The sequence below is a fragment of the Protopterus annectens genome, chromosome 3.part0 (assembly GCF_019279795.1).
Source record: "Protopterus annectens isolate FY-2018-M chromosome 3.part0, PAN1.0, whole genome shotgun sequence".
Taxonomy (NCBI): Eukaryota; Metazoa; Chordata; order Ceratodontiformes; family Protopteridae; genus Protopterus; species Protopterus annectens.
The window spans coordinates 778,402,340-778,420,912 of record NC_056731.1 but is presented as its reverse complement, the minus strand read 5'-3'; the positions used below and the strand labels follow the sequence as shown (position 1 = coordinate 778,420,912).

General features: G+C 40.3%; 1 protein-coding gene and 1 long non-coding RNA gene across 6 annotated transcripts in view; one reads left to right on the top strand and one right to left on the bottom strand.

The window, feature by feature from the left end:
• The window catches only part of PLEKHG4B (pleckstrin homology and RhoGEF domain containing G4B), a 960,241-nt gene that overhangs the window by 218,164 nt on the left and 723,504 nt on the right, over positions 1 to 18,573 (top strand). The window lies entirely within an intron of this gene.
• The window catches only part of LOC122796552, a 414,805-nt gene that overhangs the window by 258,735 nt on the left and 137,497 nt on the right, over positions 1 to 18,573 (bottom strand). For both annotated transcript variants that reach the window (XR_006363986.1, XR_006363987.1), the window contains exon 2: positions 12,391 to 12,495. This is a non-coding gene — a long non-coding RNA (uncharacterized LOC122796552). The remainder of the gene's footprint in view (positions 1 to 12,390; positions 12,496 to 18,573) is intronic.

The window sequence follows — 18,573 nt, the reverse complement described above, 5'->3', positions numbered from 1 at the left end:
GATTAAGGCTCGTCAACCTTTTGCTCAGTGTTACATACTATGTGTCATTATTTGGACAGCTGCAGTAACAGGGACAAAAGGTTACGACGGGGTCTTTTTGTCTGCTTGTCTGGCTGTTTCTCTATCTGGAACTTAATCATGGCTATTGTTTTCATTGCACAAACAGTACACCTATGAGGCAGTTAAAATGCCATTGTCATGTTGTTTTGAAGAAGAGCTACACATGGTTTGTAATTGGTGATTTTAATGACAGGGTTGCTCATTAATTACAAGTGCTCTCCTATCACATTTTCCATGTCAGTGCATTTGTTCTGTTTTAGGCAGTCTATGCAGTTTCTTGTTTGTGTTTTTGACACAGTGATTCATCGGGTTAGAAATGGACTTGTAATGCTGCTAAGATCCAAAGTCTGATAGGTTCTATTCCAGTACCAGGTACTTGGATTGACATGCTAGTACTGGGGAGGCATTGCAGCATTAGGGGTGTGCTACTCTCTGGGATACCATCTTCAGATGAGATGTTAAAGTGAAGACAAGTCTGCCTGAGCTACTAATAATTTAAGTGGATGTTAAAGATGCAGTGTTATGTATTATCCTTAACAAAAAAATCCCACGTGGTCAGAAACAAATGAGTTCTGTCTTAGGTCACAGGTCTTGTGGGCTAACCCAGATGTAAGTAGTTCATAGGATCGTACTAAGCTAACTGCCCTTGCGAGCCATTTTAAGCCTAGCCAATTATCCCTTGTGAGAATCAAACCCTGCACCTTGTGTTTGTAAGGCAAACACCTTAGCCATTAGGCCACCCTCCCAACCCTTATTTACTGTTAAGTATCAAGTTACATCAATCTCCTCTAATATCAGTCAGCCAATATAGTATGAGACCAAAATGTGTGAACTATTCAGCCTTACAAAATGTACTGTTTTGTGTAGAGCTATAGTAGTGCCAAGAAAAAGTTAAGAAAGTGAACTGTACACCATGTCATTGCTAATGGGGCTGTTGGCACACTGAAGTATGCCTGTGTGATCAAAATGATGTGAAAAGCAAAGACTGGTAATGGGGAGATGTGGACCCCTCTATTAAAGGACAACCACACACTCAGACTCAAAAAACATATTTATTTCATCATGGTTTGGTGTTTCCTACATTTTAACAGCACTCTGGGACTATTTAGAGCTTTTTAGATATTTGTATATCCAATTTCTGACTCTGACCACATGGGGGCTGGCATTTTGAAATAATTCAGATTGTTTACTCTGCCTCTAAGTATCCCAGAATGCATTGTTTGTCTCCAAAAAATTGCATCAGATCTGCCATGTTTTCCCTTAAGCTGATGTCACTTCATTGACTTAACAGGCATTCACTGCTGTCTTAAAGTCCCCTACTTTTGGGTAAAATGTTAATATTAAGGTTAATACTCTCCAAACCAAATTCAGCATGCAGCATGGGACCTAACTAGAAGTGGAGCTGCCAAGCTGTCAGTTTGAGGGTGTGGAGTGCAGGATGGAGCATTCCTGACTAATGCATCAGAAGATCCGGCACTGGGTCCAGGATCCATGGGTCCTCCTGAAGGTAGGGCCGAAGGAAGGGGAACCAAATCTGACGAGGCCAGTATGGCACAATGAGAATTATCCTGCGACTCAACAACTTTGCTTTCTGTGTGACCTTTGGAATCAAGGGAAAAGGGGGAAAGGCATAAAGAAGACCCAGGGGCCAATCTTGAACCAGTGCATCCCTCTGTGACTCTCCCAGAGGGGAAGTTAGGGCTAAGTAGTTGCTGCATTTGGAATTGAAGAGAATGGCAAAAAGGTCGCAGCAAGGCTTGCCCCATTTGCAAAAAATTTGATTTGCAACTTCCTGATTGAGGGACCACTCGTGAGGCATGAGAATCGCTCTGCTTAGCCTGTCTGCTATAATGTTGGATTTCCCTGGGATATGCATTGCTGTCAGAAAGTGTTGAGAAGATATCGCCTTTTGCCATACCCTCTGGGCCTCTTGACTTAGAGGGTAGGATCTGGTTCCCCCCCGCATGTTGATCTACCAAACCAATGACATATTGTCTGTCTGAATTGCAATAGTCCCCATGGGAAGAGAGTCCTGAAGTGCTTGCAACACCAGAAGCATGGCCCTCATCTCTATGACATTGATATGCAAATGGTACTCGTGATCTTTCCAAACTCCTTGAACTGTCGGTCCCAGATAATGCTCCCCCCAGCCCTATCTGGGACGTGTCCATGGTTGCTGTAGTGATAGGTTGAGGAAGTACAAATGGTCTGCCCATTGTTACCTGAGTGGACTGAACCCACCAAAGTAAGTCCTTCTTGCAGGAAGAAGTTATGAAAATTTTGTGAGACATGGGTAACTCCTGCATGGACCATTGGGCAAAGAGTAGCCACTGCAGTATTCTCATGTGAAGTCATGCCATGGGAAGTTGTGTCACCATCTCTGCCATAGAGCCTAGGACTTTCAGCATAAATCTTGCCTGTACTCTGTTCTTGTTGAGTAAAATAAATCACTTGACTGCATAGCATCTGTATCCTTTCTTGAGGTAGCTTTGCCAACATGCCGTTTGTATTTAAATCTGCACCAATGACATATTGTCTGTCTGAATTGCAATAGTCCCCATGGGAAGAGAGTCCTGAAGTGCTTGCAACACCAGAAACATGGCCCTCATCTCTAGGACATTGATATGCAAATAGTACTCCTGATCTTTCCAAACTCCTTGAACTGTCAGTCACAGATAATGCTCCCCCCAGCCCTGTCTATAGTAATACCTAGTTGTGAGAAAAGGTGACTGGTGTAGTCTCTTGCTTTGATCAGTAGTTGCTTGGTGGTGGCAGTTAGGAGCCAGTCGTCTAAATATGGAAACACCTGGAGTCATTGGCATCTCAGATGAGCCGTGACTACTGCCATGCATTTGGTAAACACCCCTGGGGGCTGTGGTGAGTCCAAAGGGCAGAGCTCTGAACTGGTAATAACTGGCTCCCAGCTAGAAGTGTAGAAATCTTCTTGAGTGCCTGTCCATCTTTATGTGGTAGTACGCGTCCTGAAGATCTAATGAGCACATCTAATTGTCTTTTCCCAGGAACGGGAGTATAGACTGCAGTGTTACTCTCCAGAACTTTGATTCTTTTATCGACTTGTTTAGTCTGCTGAGATCCAATATGGGTCTCCAGTCCCCTCTCTTTTTTGGGACTAAAAAGAACCTTGAGTAAATTCTGGATCCTAGTTGGTCTGCGGGGACTTCTTGGATGACTCTTTTTTCTAACAACTTTTGTATTTCTAGTGTGGCTTGATCCCTTTGACCGGGTGGAATGTCTGACTGAGGTGTACATTGGAAGGTGATGTTGTATCCTCTGGATATAATGGACTGTACACATTTGTCTTGTGTCAAATTTAGCCAGGCGTCTGGGTACAGCGATATCCTCCCCCCCCGACTGCCTCCAGAGGTGGACAGAAGGGTCTCCCTGGTTTTGTGGACCCCCTCTGCCACGTGGACGGCATCCTCAGTTGTTTCCCTCTCTGCCCCTGGGGGAAGGATCACCACGAGTGTCAGATAAGGCTCCTTTGGACTTACGGAACCACATTTTTCCGCCGTTTTGACCTTTAAGATAAGGTCTGGTAGGGGCAGAAAAACAGACTCCAATGGCAGACAGAGTCTTACCATCTTGTTGGCTCCTGGCGAGAGTTTTTTTTTACTTTCGGCCCGAACAATGACGAGCCATCAAAGGGAGTGTCAATAAAGGAAGAATGGAAGGGTTCTGAAAACTCACAAAGGCGCATCCAGGAATGTCTATGAAGAGCTATTCCTGTACCTGCTGCCCTGCTCACTCAATCAGCTACATAAGATATGAGCCGCATGGAGGAGTTAGATATGGGAGTTAACCTTATTAGATAAGACCTTGCAGGGTGTCTCCTAGCTCTTTTAGGAGATCCCTCTGAAGTTATGTGAAATTCAGCAAATAATTCAGCGACCATAAAGTAAAGGCCGCTGATGAGAACATACGCTTCCCGTATCTGTCCATAGTACGAGAATCCTTGTTTGGTGGATGAACAGATACAGAAGTTTCAGCTAACTTCTTTTTTGTGGCTGCTGCCACCACCATTGCATCAACAGGAACCCCTTTAGTTAAATAGTGCCTATCTTCCAAGGCCATGATGAATTATAAGGATTCTGCGGAATGAGGTCTACTGAGTCCGGAGAGTCCCACACCTTCCGGCTCACCAAACCCAGGAAAGCATTGAAAGGTTCAGACACCTAAGAGGTGGAGGGGCAAGAGCCAAATGCCTCCAGGTATACCGAGTCATCTTCAGAAGGGGAAAGAGACTTCCAGCCATCCCTCTGTTTAAGGATCTCCAGGATGTCTGAAAAAGAAACATCCTCAGAGGGTGACCTTGGGGACCCTTCTGAATCCTCTAAGTCGGTATCAGACATGACAGACTCAGGGGAGTCTATGTGCTTCCTCTTACACTGTCTCTTCCGAGGGACCTCCTCGGGGGGATGTTCCAGAGAGGTATCGGAAGAGGAGGATCCACCCATTGTGGCTTCCTGGGGCACTGGCTCTCTACTCTGTGGTTGATGGAGAGGTAATGAAGAGGTGGACACCGGTCACTTAGGGGGAAGAGAGACTGCAGCTGAAGATGGAGTAGACTCAGTGAACAGCACACTCCGCATCACCTCGAAGGCACCGTGGTCATGGGCCGAAAGAAACTCCTGCCCCGAGAGACCAGGAGATCTCCTCAGCACCGAGGAGGGTGACTCCGAAGCAGATGTGGGAGCCAAGCTCACCTGATCCTGGTACTGAGTGGAACAGCCGGCTCCAACAAGAGTCCGGCCCAACTCTCCCCCCGGAGCTGAACAGGGAGTGTCGGGGCCCAGGTCCCTCGATGGACGAAAGCATCGAAGAAACCAGAGCAGACGTCAGATCTGAGATATCAGTAGTGATTACTGGCTCCGGTGGATCCAGTACAATGACTTCCATACTCTCTGGCTCCAACTCATTCAAGTTGGAAAAGGAGTAGGCATAGTAGAAGGTACTATTGTCGGCTCCAAGGTCCGATGGACTGGGCTCGACAGAATTTCAGCTAGGGCCCGGGTCCGAAGCAACCTCTTCACTACCCGCTCCATGTCCTCATCCGATAACCTGGAGGATCTACAGGAATGACTGGAAGACTTGTGGCTACCTGCCACCGACTGAAATAAAGGAGAAACCAGCACCAAATGAACAGGCTCCAAGGACGGTGACTGGCTCCTCTTTCGGCTCCACAATGGCTCTGATGAAACAGATGGAGCCGAGGGAGGACCATGTTTTTTGGCTCCGATAACTCTCAGAGCTGAAAAGGCATCATGCCTGGTGCTGCTTGTCGGCTCAGACACTGGAGCCGATGATGAAGACTTTAGAGTCTTGTCTGATTTTTTTGTCTGATGTCCTTTGTCCACTTTTAATAAGCTCTCAATATAAGCTTATTATTCCTCTCCTGCAAGACCCTGGCACTAAAACTATGACAAATGGAGCAGGAGTCTTGAAGATGGAGTGGACCCAGAAAGTACAAACAACTAGTGTGTCCATCAGTAATGGACATCTTCTGAGTGCAGGAATCACACTTTTTAAATCCTGACTTCTGTTCCTTAGCTGGTTCCTTAGACATGCTAGCTATAAGGAAAAGAAAATTATCAATAAAAGTTAGAACAACAAACTAGAACTGCTATAAAAGAGAAAACAGCAAAGAAACAAGTATCTAAAATACGGTAATATATATATATATATATATATATATATATATATATATATATATATATATATTCCAAGGTGGAGCAGCGATAGCGCTGTTGCCTCACAGCAAGAGGTTCTCCCGTTCGATTCTCGGCTAGAGTGCGGGGAGTGCCTTCTGTGTGGAGTCTGCATGTCCTCCCCATGGTTGGGTGGGCATTCGAAAGACATGCATAAATGGGCGTGCCTTCGTTGAAGGTTGAACGTTCAGCTGGCACCTCGGCGTTCGTGAAAATCTGTTGCCAATCATTAGCGGACCGGAGTTCTGCTGTGGCGACCCCTAACTGGGAAAAGCTGAAAGACAACAACAACATATATATATATATATATATATATATATATATATATATGTGTGTATTTTTTTTTTTTAAAAGAGAAGAAAAGAAAGGGGAGGAGAAGTCTCTAAGTTAAATGACTATCTCCTCCTCCAGAGTAGACACCTCTAACTCAAAAGGAGTACTCCTAAAAAGGCTTATAAGGAAGAAAAGGGCAAGAATCCTCTAATTTAATAAAGGATTCTTGTGGAGAAAACAAGGCCCAAAGAAAGGAAACCCGCAAAAATAAACTTACAGGTTTAGAAAAGGCTAAAAATAGCACAAGACTATTACTATAGGACTAAGTAAAAACAGCTAACAATTAGACAGAAAAAGTTATAAAATATATAAAATATATAACATATTAAATTTTTCAAGCCTGAGAGCGAAGACAATCCCAAAGCTTCAAGCAGCAAATGAGATCTGGGGAATAGACGCTAAGCACTATAGAATAGCATTCAGCCTCGAGCCAGTAGAAGCTCTCGAGTTAGTGTAGGCCGAGTCGGAGCCAAGGTTTCAGCTCCAAACCCAACATAGCAAGACTGAAGGCAAGATGGGACAACATAACATGGTATAATGATGTAATTAAGTGTCACAGGCACTATAATTATACCAGCAGCGTGCTGCATGTCAGTGCATTTAATGCAGACAGCAGGAATGGAGGAATTGTTTTCTGTAACTTGAGTGTAGTCACGGTGGTGCAGCTGTTAGCATTGTCACCTCACAGCAAGAGGTTCTCCCGTTCGATTCTCGTCTGGAGCACCTTCTGTGTGAAGTCTGCATGTCCTCCCCGCAGTCGAGTGGCGTTTAGACTTGCAAGTAGGTGCATGTGTGAATGGGTGTGCCTTCTTTGAAGGCTGGGCGTCGGGCTGGCAACTCAGCACTGTAAAAATCCACTTCCAGTCATAAGCGGATCGGAGTTCTGCTATGGCAACCCCTAACCGGGAAAAGCTGAAAGACATTAGTTTTGTGTAGTTCATTTGTTATACCAAGCATCTGTTTATGAATATTCCTCCAGTGTAAACTTTGTTAAATCCAGAATGTTTCTGAAATGATGTACATACAGTGTGGATTAAATTGTAGATTCCTGACATATATTCTGTCAGGTATCTGATGTCAGTGAGTTATACTGCAGAATGTCTTCATGATTGCCTGGAGCTCAGTAAATCATGTTATCATTTTAAGTGTGGTTACTTTATAGCTATATAGTTCAGAATGAGGTACTAGGTGAAGAGTATCCATAGTAAGCCAGTGACAGAAGTTGAATATGAGTAGAAGAAGGAATAGAAAGCGGTAGATGGGGAATGATAATGAGGAGTAATACTGATGGTGACCACAGAGGAGAGGGAAGGAGGGATGTGATGAGAGTAACTCCACGCAGTGCTAGTAAGAAAGGAGATAGTAACTAGAAAAGAAGTTAACACTATGACAATCCACTTGAAAATGCCAGGTTTGACAGTTAGCAGATACGTCATTTATGGATTTATGGACACAGCAAGTTACTGGAAACAGTTAGAATAGGTACAACAGTCAAGGGGTTTGTTAGGATATGAGGGGTAAAAATAAAATCAATAAGTTAGGCAGGGCAGAATGAAAAGTGAAAAAGCATGGACAGGAGGGGAGAAATACATAGTCACTTTCCAATGTGTGTTAATACAGAGAGTCCTGTGTAATTTAGATAGCATTAGGTGTTAGTAGAAGGGAATGGGCTGCACATTAAGTCATGTGTTCCCACATTTTATGTTCTTGAGTTGACAATCATTAAACTATTTCAGGGCCCCAAGTGTAGGACAGCAGGAGACTCAGCCTAGTCACATGGAACTGTTTGGCACTGCCCTCTTGTGGCACCACTGTGATATAACAACATGGCCGGGCCTCTCAGCAGCCTTTTTAACTGCATCTGCATGTTAAAATATTTATATTTATATTGAATTTTTTAGCACCAGTAAATATATGTTGTTGTTAAAATCAAAATGTACCTGTTTTCTAGTATTTTTCATTAACCAGGAGGCTATACTTACTGCAACTATTAAAATACTGAAATGTTGAATTAATTTAAAAAAAAATCTACTGTCTTTTAGGATGCCAGACTGTGTATAGGATGATAAGGAATCTTTCTGAGCTGGAGATGGAGGTAGGAATGCACTGAAAGCTTTATTGTTGTTTGCAAAATGGCATTCAAATAAAGAGGATTTTCATTACTGAAATAGAGGTCCAAACAGCATAGGCCACACTATGGGTTAGTTAGCCACGTTACACTGACCAAGTATAATCTGTAATACATGAAGAGGTGTTAGCACTGTAAAGCCATGCTACTGGAGACCAAGCAACACCTTGCAGTGGGGTTGTTCAGCTTGTGAGCCTCTGACTTAGCCGACCATTTGTTTAAAAGCAGCATTGGGTTTCTTAATGATGGTTTATAGTATGACAGGTAGTATGATTCCACTGAATAGCAGATATGGAAGTAATATGGACCCGGCAGCAGTGAAGCTATTGTCACTGTTGAGATCAACATTTCAGTCTGCATAGGAGTCTTTCTCTTACTTTTAAAAAAAAAAAACATGATATTAGAAGGAGAGTTCTTGCCCATATGGAAACCAAAGTGTCTTACAAATGACACATACTTAATTTTATCATTATAAATGAGAAGTCATTGAAACAAAGGGACTGTCTGTTACACTCACTCACTCACTCACACACACACACACACACACACACACACACACACACACACACACACACACACACACACACACACCAAGATCAGCTTTTTTTAAACTTTCTTAAAGAACTAAGTTATCATTAATTCCAGTTAATAATTGTGTTCACAGTTTCAAGAAATCATTCAGAAACCATAAAAAATATAAAGCTTGCCTTATAATGCACTAATAAGCTTTTTTTTTTTTTTTGCTTTTCTAATAAAATTGCTTAGAAACTTAAATATATTCATTGATTAAAATTATGTCTGCTTGATATCCACAAACTAGTTTACAAGCATTCCACCAAATCTGCCAGCAAAAACAGAAGCACATAGTTTCACAACACAAACATGTGCCTGCTGATACATTTTATTCTAATGGTCACCCCACAAAGCTAATTCATTTCTAACTTTCTTCTTCTTTTTTACTTTCATAGGATAACAACAGCAATCCATCTGTGCTATAAACTAAAATATTTTCATTTTTTTCTGCATTGTTTTGATCTAATATCTATAAATTAAAATGGGGGATGGGGCATCTTCTACACTGAACAGGCAGTTCCATACTGAATGTTTTTTTGCAGATCTGTGAACACTCGCATGTTGCATCCCCCATTCACATTGCTCAGAATATTGTCATAGATTTTTTACAAAAGCTGTTTCATTGCCACATTCATGGCTGAAACCCCTTTGGAAGTCTTGACAAGACAAATTATTCTTTTACATAACTGACAAGTTCTTCAAATCACTGGGCATGTGTATTGTTTATTTGTAAAGTTAATGGCCCCTTTATGTGTGACTGATATTCAAATGGACCTGTATAGCCAAGGGATCCTATCTTCCAGCAGCAATCTATTTAGTAACATGAAGACAAGAAAGAAAACCTGGCTTGAACATGCAGGAGCTATGCCATCTGCAGGTGATATACCTTTCTTTGTTGTATCTTTCGGCTTTTCCCGGTTAGGGGTCATCACAGCGGAACTCCGGTCTGCTAATGATTGGCAGTAGATTTTTACGTACCGAGTTGCCAGCCCTGACGCACAACCTTCAACAAACTTTCTAACGTGCATAATCACACAACCATAAAATCAACACTTAGGAAGAAACTAAAGAATACAAAATCAAAGCATGAGAAGAAGTTGGCATTTTATACTAAAGATACCAAAAAAAAGCTTTTTATAAATGTTTGAGCTGATAACATAATATTGTCTGTAGAGAATAACTTAAGACATCACTGTAATAAACTAACGAAGATATCTGGTGATGCTTTTTTGGAGTATCAGAAGGGAGTGTTATCCCATGACATATTAAATATATGTATGGGAAATTCTTGACCATTTATTGTTGAAGTATTGATATAAACATTGCTTTCTATACGACCAGATGCACCTACTGATCCCGGTGGCCTGAAAGCCTGTTTCTTATCTAACATTAGAGGCAGGATTACCCCATGTCTTTCTATGTTGTTTCAATATAGTCTAGAAACAGATTATGTTTAGATCAATAAATCTGCTATTGGAGTGGCTATCCATAAAACTGAGAACAGAAATTAGCCAGAACACTATAAACCTGTAAGTCTTGAGTATGATAAGTTTTTAAGGGAATTGTTGGCACCATCTCTTAAGCAAGGGTTGTGTATTTGGATCTGGCAGTATCACACTAACTTTAGCAACTCCAAATGTTTATTGAAACATTGTATAATGGATAGCAAACTGGCAATCAAATAGGAAAATATTGTAAGTTATGTGGTAAGAATTCCACAGTAAATGATTTTCACAGGGCTCGGTGCTAGTGCCATTTCTTTTTCATGTTTTTATGGCTACTTTGACAATTAATGATAATGTTTGGACAATTATATCTGCAGATGACACCAAGGTAAGAACATTTGTTATAAATGCATGTTGATAACATGGGCTTCAGGAGAGTTTGGATTTCTGATGTACCTCTCAACTATACAGATTTTTCGCAGAATGTCCAGATTTTTTCCTCATATTTTGGGTCCATTTTTCATAAAATTGTGGTTTTCTAGCATATCATTGGCAAGTCATTAAAAATTTAAGTCAGAAAATAATTACATACATTTGAGTTTCAGACTTCATAACCTTCAGAAAAGCCAGTGCTAGTGTAAAACCTGTTATTCTATTAACTTTCTAAGTTTGTAAGAGCAACATTTAAAAAATGTCCCTGTTTTTGGACATTTGTCTCGCCATTATTTATGGTTTTGTCCAGATTTCTTGCTTTAAGAAGTTGAAAGGTATGGATGTACATGGTATTAAAATTACCTTTAATGCCAACAATGTGTAGCAGCCCACTTTGAAACTTGTAGTAAAGAATATTTTTATGTAATGAATAATCAGCGTGTACCATCTTCTACTTATGCTGAGGACTGAGGAGTCATCGTTGCTAGTGGTTTGAAGTTAGAAAATCATTTTTCTAGATATAAATATTTATTATTCTGTTGTAAGGGATATTTTAGAACTTACTTTTTGAGCACCCTAAGTGTTGCTGTACCTATATTAGTCACTTAGAGGACCATATATAGACAGAAGGTCAGTTTGTAATTGCAGTTTCAAATTGTTTTAGAGACTAGAAAGACTCCAGTAGCCCTAAACTAGGAAAATTGGGTACTTGAAGAATGTGAGCTCTAAGGACTGAGTAGTTAAGTTAATGTTGCAATTACTTAACTATCTTTTGCCCAGAGATAATTATATGTTGACATGCAAGTGCTTATATAATGAAACTATACCATTCAAGGTGAGGGTAACATTTTTTTTATTTTTTGTTAACCAGGTAAGCCCATGGACACAAGTGCCTCTTTTAGGGGCAACCTAAGAGCACTGTCTGGTCAAGGGAGCTCATCAGTAAAATACAATAAGCAAATGGAGGTAAAAAGAATCAGGCCCTCTACCCTTGATTAGAAGAAAGAGCTTTTTATAGCTCAGAACCTTAGTCCCTCTGTGCTAGCAGCGAGTTATCATTAATGATTGTGGAACCTACTGCATCACTGGATTTGACAGCAATAATATAATCATAAGAAATATGCATTTGTGCAGGTAAACAACTTTAAAGCAAAATCAATTCAGATTTTTCTTTTTCTAGAGGATGGGTGGGCTGCAGAATGCACTTCCAGTTTCATTTAGGTCACTGTATATTTTTAAGATTGAGTTGGATGAGTGGTTTGGAAGAATTGTTTTATTTTTTGGGGGGGGGTCTGGATACTTATTTATGTTAAAAATTCCTTGATGGCCCTTTGGGCTTTGAATTTGCTGTAGCAATACATTGCATCATTGTCATTTTTTTCATTGTATAGTTTCCTGAATGCAGTGAGGTGACCTTTGACCCTAGGTGCCACAGTTAGGAGTGCTCCCAATTAAGAGTTTGCTCTCCATACTAGCAAAATATGAGTTTACAGCTTCCATCTCTGCTGATTACAAAGCCTCATTAGTATTTACACTGATGTAGATACAGGACCTTCAGAGAAGGTTTTGAGTCACCTCCCAAAATGTTCACTTTTGAGCACTGAAAAAGTCTTGAGTGTAACCTGAAATAGCTTTGTTTACCTGCTCTGACTATTGAGCAGAAATCTTTGATACTTACAGTCATTCTCCTTACCTGTGTAGTTGAAATTATTGCAGACAAGGTTCCTTGCTCCTTGCTATACTGTGGGAGTAGTGCTGTAAGACGGGTGGGTTGACCAGGGTGACAAATTCTAAGGTGCTGAAATTTCAGAAAAAAAGGTTTGACAATTTTGCAATCACTTATTGGACAGCTTGCAAACTGTTAAATATCAAACTTCTGTTATTTTTAAATGTAGTGAATGCCTTTAAAATAAAATAATATTGACATTTTACAATAATAAATGATGTTCAGCATTTGGATCCCTGTTGCAGTAACCTAAGTTGTGTGGCTTACATCCTGCCAAGGATATGACCACTGGCCAGCTTTCAAAGCTTCAGGGCACCTTCCGCACAGCCTAAACACTGTATGACTCAAGGATAGATCTATGAAAGCAGAGGTTAGGGTGTCAAATGTTTCAGAGCTTTCTTGCCACCAAAGTGTTCTCACTCTGTAGGCTTCAAAAAACTGACAGTTGGCCAGCCATCCTTAAAGGGCGGGCAGATAAGTGCCCTTCTGGAGAACACCTTCCATGTATTCATTTTTCTGAGGAAAAGCTGTGCTTTTTCTGTCAAAAAGTAAACTTGTGCTAGGGAATGTTTTTAATTTAAACTGTCATGTCTGTTCTACGGATTTTTTTCTTTTTTTTTTTTTACTTGGGGAATGCTTGCATAAAAGAACTGTGTAAAATTCTGATTTTTATTATTTTGTCTAGTGTTCTATGTAATATATATTGATCTGAGGAGCAGGATATTGTATTCATGGAGACTGCCCCTGTAACTTTTACCTCAGAACCATACTCTTTTTGTCTAGAGGTTTACTGATTTGTCCAAGCCTTATTACTTGTCTTTTAGGATCTTTCCTTTAGTTAACCATGAACCAATCTTCAGTTTCCTTGATTCTTCCTTCTCCTGTCTGAAAAAAGAAAACAAAATTCAAGGGAGTCTTTAAGTGTCAGGCCAGCTCCTTCAATGCCTCAGCCATCAATGGGTGGCTCAACTGTCGCCAAACCTGGTTACTCACAATGCTCATCATTGTGTTACAGTCCCCCTGATGGAACCCCTTAGGAAGCCCCTAAGGACCAAGATATTTAAAGACATTCTCTGTGGCTGTAGGGTTGTCCTGTCTGTGCAAGGGAGAAGAACACTTGTTGGTTTCAGAAAATGGAGCAGATTAAGTCTTACTGCATTGCCGGGCTAAGGTGTCTGATTCCATATAAGTGTCCCTGACTTGGGTTGGTCTTTTCCTAGCATACCCTTCAACCTCTTAGTGCAAGAAATCTAGACAATGCCTAAAATAAAAGGAGGACAAAGGCCCAAAAATAAGGACAGTTTTTACATATCGCTCTAATAAACTTAGAAAGTTGATGGAATAACAGGATTTGTGTTAACATGCATTTTATGAAGGATGTAAAGTCTGAACCTCAAATGTCATTATTTAGTAACATCAATCCTCAGTGATTTGCCAGAAAACCACAAATTTTATGAGGAGCAGACTAAAATATAAGGCAAAAATGTGGACATTCTGTGAAAAAAATACTGAAAAGCTGTTGACAGATTTGAGAACAAATTTTGTTCTTCTGCTGCTTTTAATTTTCAGAATTTTGAACTGCCAAACTCACATTAAACTTCTTACTGGCTCTTTTGAAAACATGGGAAATAGAAAGTTCACCCCTGGGATCACTCCAGTGGCTCTACTTGATAGAGGCATCGGGAACTAACGCAGCATGATGCCAGGGCACTTCTATGGGCTAGGCTTGTACAGGCTCTTGGGACATTGGCCTAGTACACACCTATGAACCTATGAGAAAGTTTAATGTTGACCTTCCTTCGTCAGAGGTTAAGTATTCATTAAATTCATTAACTTTGTCTGCTTCTCAGGTAACCAAGCATTCCTTAAAATGATCTTTGATTTTGCAGATGCTGTATCCAGAGCAGCTGCTGTTGGATCAGTTATGAAAAGATTTGCTTGGCTGCATTTTTCAAAATTTACGAAAAGATGTTAAAGCTGACATTTTAAATTCTCCCCTTGACAAAGAGATTCTGTGTGGCCCTTCTGCTGCTGAGGTCCTGAAAAGAAAGAAAGAAAGAAGGAAGGAAAGAAATTGATTCAAGGGGTTAACCAAATCTTTCAACCCTCCTTTAAAAAGTTAGTAAAAATCTATCTTTCTTATTCGGAACCTTTTGCAAGAAACAAAATAAGCCATCTGGACAAAGTTATAACAAACAATTTCAGAAAGCAATGCTAAGGAAGCTCAGAATGACTCTCTGTCCAGTCAAGATCTCCTCCCCCTTGGCAATCGTTTTAATCTTTCCCTTGTCTAATCCTTCATCTTCTCTAGTGGCATCAGGTTATCTCAGACAAATAGGTTCTGAAAATAACAGAGCAGGGGTAAAGATGGCAACACGAATACCTTCCTCCTTTTCAGGGAATTCCTCCTCAACCAAATGTCCCTTTTTCCTCCAGTTTAAGATGTCATGTTGTTTCAAGGGGTCATAAAATAGTGCCCTCGGACCAGCTAGACAAACATTTTTACTTAAAGATCTTTCTGGTGTCAAAGAAAAGTGCAAACTTGGAAACCAGTACTAGCTATTTTCTTTCTTATTTCCTGTGTCAAGGTCCCAAAGTTCAAGATATTATGCCTCCAAACTTTGTTACCACTAATACCCTCCCTCAGTTTCAAGGTAAACTTTGACTTAAAGGATTATTATCACATACCAGTTTGCAAGGAATTCAGACATTTCTTAAGATTTTTTTCTGTTTTATATTATCAGTTTTCTGATTTACCTTTTAGTCTATTCACTACACTTGTAATTTGTCTGGCTTCAGTAATCACTTACTATAGGCTTTAAACCATTTACATCTTTCCATGTTTGGACAATTGTCTTATATTTGCTGACCTTTTTTTCCAGTTGTCTAAATTCTCTGGCATGTCAAGAAACTCTCAGTCTGAGGTTTCAACTGAACCTACAGAAATCATCTGAAATCCCTTCCCACTGAATCATTTTTCTGACTTGTCTTCTAGACACTTCCCTAGGAAGGGCTTTGTTTCTTTTGGACAAAGTAGAACTATACAAAGAGCTTTTCTAACCAGTCTCTGATAACTGCCAGGGAATTTCTCAGGATTCGGGGTTTCATAGACTATGATTTTCATGATTTGCTTTGGCCAGACTTCACAGGAGAAAAATCAATTAAGTCAAGTCAGTCTGGTCTCAGCATCATCACCCTTTATCTCTTCAGATTCCAGTGTTGGGGTTGTGTAAGGGAAGTTTTTTGGTGGGTGCATCAGTTTTCTCTCTCAGTCCAAGTATCCATTTATCTCTTCCACCTCCCTTTCAGATACTCACAACAGATGCCTCAGTCTTGATTTAGAGGGCTGTTTTGAAAGGGGGGAATGTGTAAGCTCTGTGGAACAGGCAGGACAGACAAAAGCACATAAATATCGAAGAGATCATGGCAATAATCAATGCTTTAATAGCTGTTAGTCATCTCTGAACCCCAGGATCTCAACTATTTTTCACAAACAACATCACCGTGCTGTGGTATATTAACAAACGGGAGTACTAGATCTTTCCTCTCTTTCTAGACTTACCATGATGGCCAGGGAGGTGGCAACTCATGGACGCATATATCCTAGAGATCAAAACATTGTAACAGACAAGCTGAGCAGGAACAGGAGAGACCCTCTTGACTGAAAACTGCACCACAGGGTCTTCCAGGAATTGATCCAAATGTGGGAAACGCCTCAAATGGATCTTTTTGCCTCCTTTCAAAACAGTCAATTAAAGAAATTTTCTTCCAGAATTCCTTGCAAACAAGCCTGGAAGACAGATGCCTTCTCATTCCTATGTATGGAATTGTTCTTGTACGCCTTTCCATTAATACCCTCTAATAATCCAAAAGGACTCTCCAGTGATAGTGGGGTGACTCCCTTTGGACCCAGGCAGCAGTGGTTCTCTCCTTTTGAAAATGCTAAGGGCAATTACCACAGGTCTCCCCACAGATTGGATTTACTCACAAAAAATGGGTTTGTTTGATATACTCCAACCTGAAAGTACTTCAGTTGACTGCCTGGATTGTAAAGTTTTGATACCCTTTAGGCACTCTTTTTCTGATGATTGGCTGCAGGTATTTAAGGAAGCTAAAAAAAAACTGCTACTATGAAATTATAATATGTGTACATAGAAACGATTTTCTAGTTGGTGCCATACTGAGAACTATGACCCTTTTAAGACCTGGATACCTCTGGTTCTAGAATATTTGTGTGAGTTATTATCCTCTGGCCATTCATACTGTTCTGTCAAGATTCATCTTTCAGCCATTTCTGCTTATCTGCCAGTGGATCTCTTCCTTTCCAACTACCCTCAAGTCAAGCTGTTTTTGAAAGAGATTCTGCATATCCGTCCATGTAGAAAACAGATTGCTCCATCTTGGGATCTTAACTTTGTACTTGTACATTTGAACCAGTTCAAGCTCTTGACTTGGAAAACTGTGTTACTTATTGCTCAAATTTCTGCAAGACAAGTAACTTAGTTGCAAGGTGTGATGCTGCCAGTCCAGCTATCTGGAATTTTGTAAATAATCATATATTATTTTTGAATATTAATATGATTCATATGCTTGTCTTACAAATGTAAGAAGACTATATATTATGTGTATATTAAATAACCACTGGTGCAGAAGTGTGTGTTGAACTGTATGTTATATACTGAGCTTCAAGAATGTGTCCACAGTGTACCCTACTGGAAAAGAACAGAAATGTATGTAAACTATGTACCTGTGCAAATGTATGTTTTAACAGTAGAAGCTGGAACATACACAGTTAACTTGCAAAACTTCAAGAAAATAAGTGGAAATTGTTTTATGATTGTGTTATTTCAGTTTCAGACAAAATGTCTAGAGCTAGAGGTTTTCCTATTGTCTTGAAACAGAAATAATTACTAGGTTTCTAATGTAAAAGTGTGTTAGTGCTCTGTGACTTCCTAGCAGCTGCACACTTCTGAAAGATATGTATTTTTGACACAGAGGTGTTAAATTTTAAGTATCTGTTTAGCCTGGGAACTGAAGTCAGGAGACAAAGAGTAATGTCATCTGAGCTAACCCAGCAGTAATGCTGATTATTAATTTAAGAACTCTTAGAGAAAGAATTTGCATTTTGTATCTTGTCTTGGACCTAGAAACATCTATCATCTGTATTTGACTTGCTCTGTAAGTTATTTAGGGATAGTATCTTTTAGATATAGATAGGACTATAGTAAAGATTAGTTTAGATGTTTTCTGCATTTAATTGAAACTGTCCTGCAATGTTGTTTTAAAATATTTCCTGTGATTCTGAACTCTGCAGTTACTGTATTGTTTGAGTATTGTCTTGTTCTTTTATTATTTATTATTAAATATATTTAAACCTATCTTTGTCACTGATATTTGTGAGACATATTTAAGCTATTAGAGTACTTGCATATGTATTTGGTGACACTGTACAGGCCACCCCTAAATAGCCTCGCTCTTGGTCAGACTACCATTTGGATTAATAGTAACATTACACAGTAAGATTGGGCACCCTTTGGTAAGGGTCTTAAAAGTAGTTGATAAGTAGTGTCTGGTGGCAGTTGGTACTACCTTATAGTCTATGCAAAAGGGGGTATAGCTAGTAAACCTGTGCCAGCTTTTCCCAAGTTTGTGTTTGTGTATAAATCAAATCTTAAAGTGTGTGTGTGTGTGTGTGTGTGTGTGTGTGTGTGTGTGTGTGTGTGTGTGTGTGTGTGTGTGTGTGTGTGTATTTGTCAGCTACTTGGGCAAGGACATGAACCACTGGTTGGACATAGAGGCTGCTGGAGGGTTTGGTTTGGCCACTCACCTGAGATCTCAACCCTATAGCTGTGCCAGCAGGGAGTCTTATTGGGGATCTGGAGAAAGAAGTAGAAACCAGCCCCAGACTGACTGTGATCTCTGTGTACTCTTAAAGGAAATTGTACTTTACTGTATGTGTACTTGTCATGCTCCCTTTGTGTACTTCCCTCACTGTTGCCAGTGATGAGGATTGAGGCTCCTTGATTACTGGTCCAGTGCAGGGGCATCACACAAGGTCGTATGGTGAGTCAACCCTACCTCATTTTCCACAAGGACATGATTTATTTGATGGTCTTTGTGATTCACTGTTGCAGTCATTACATTTGGGTT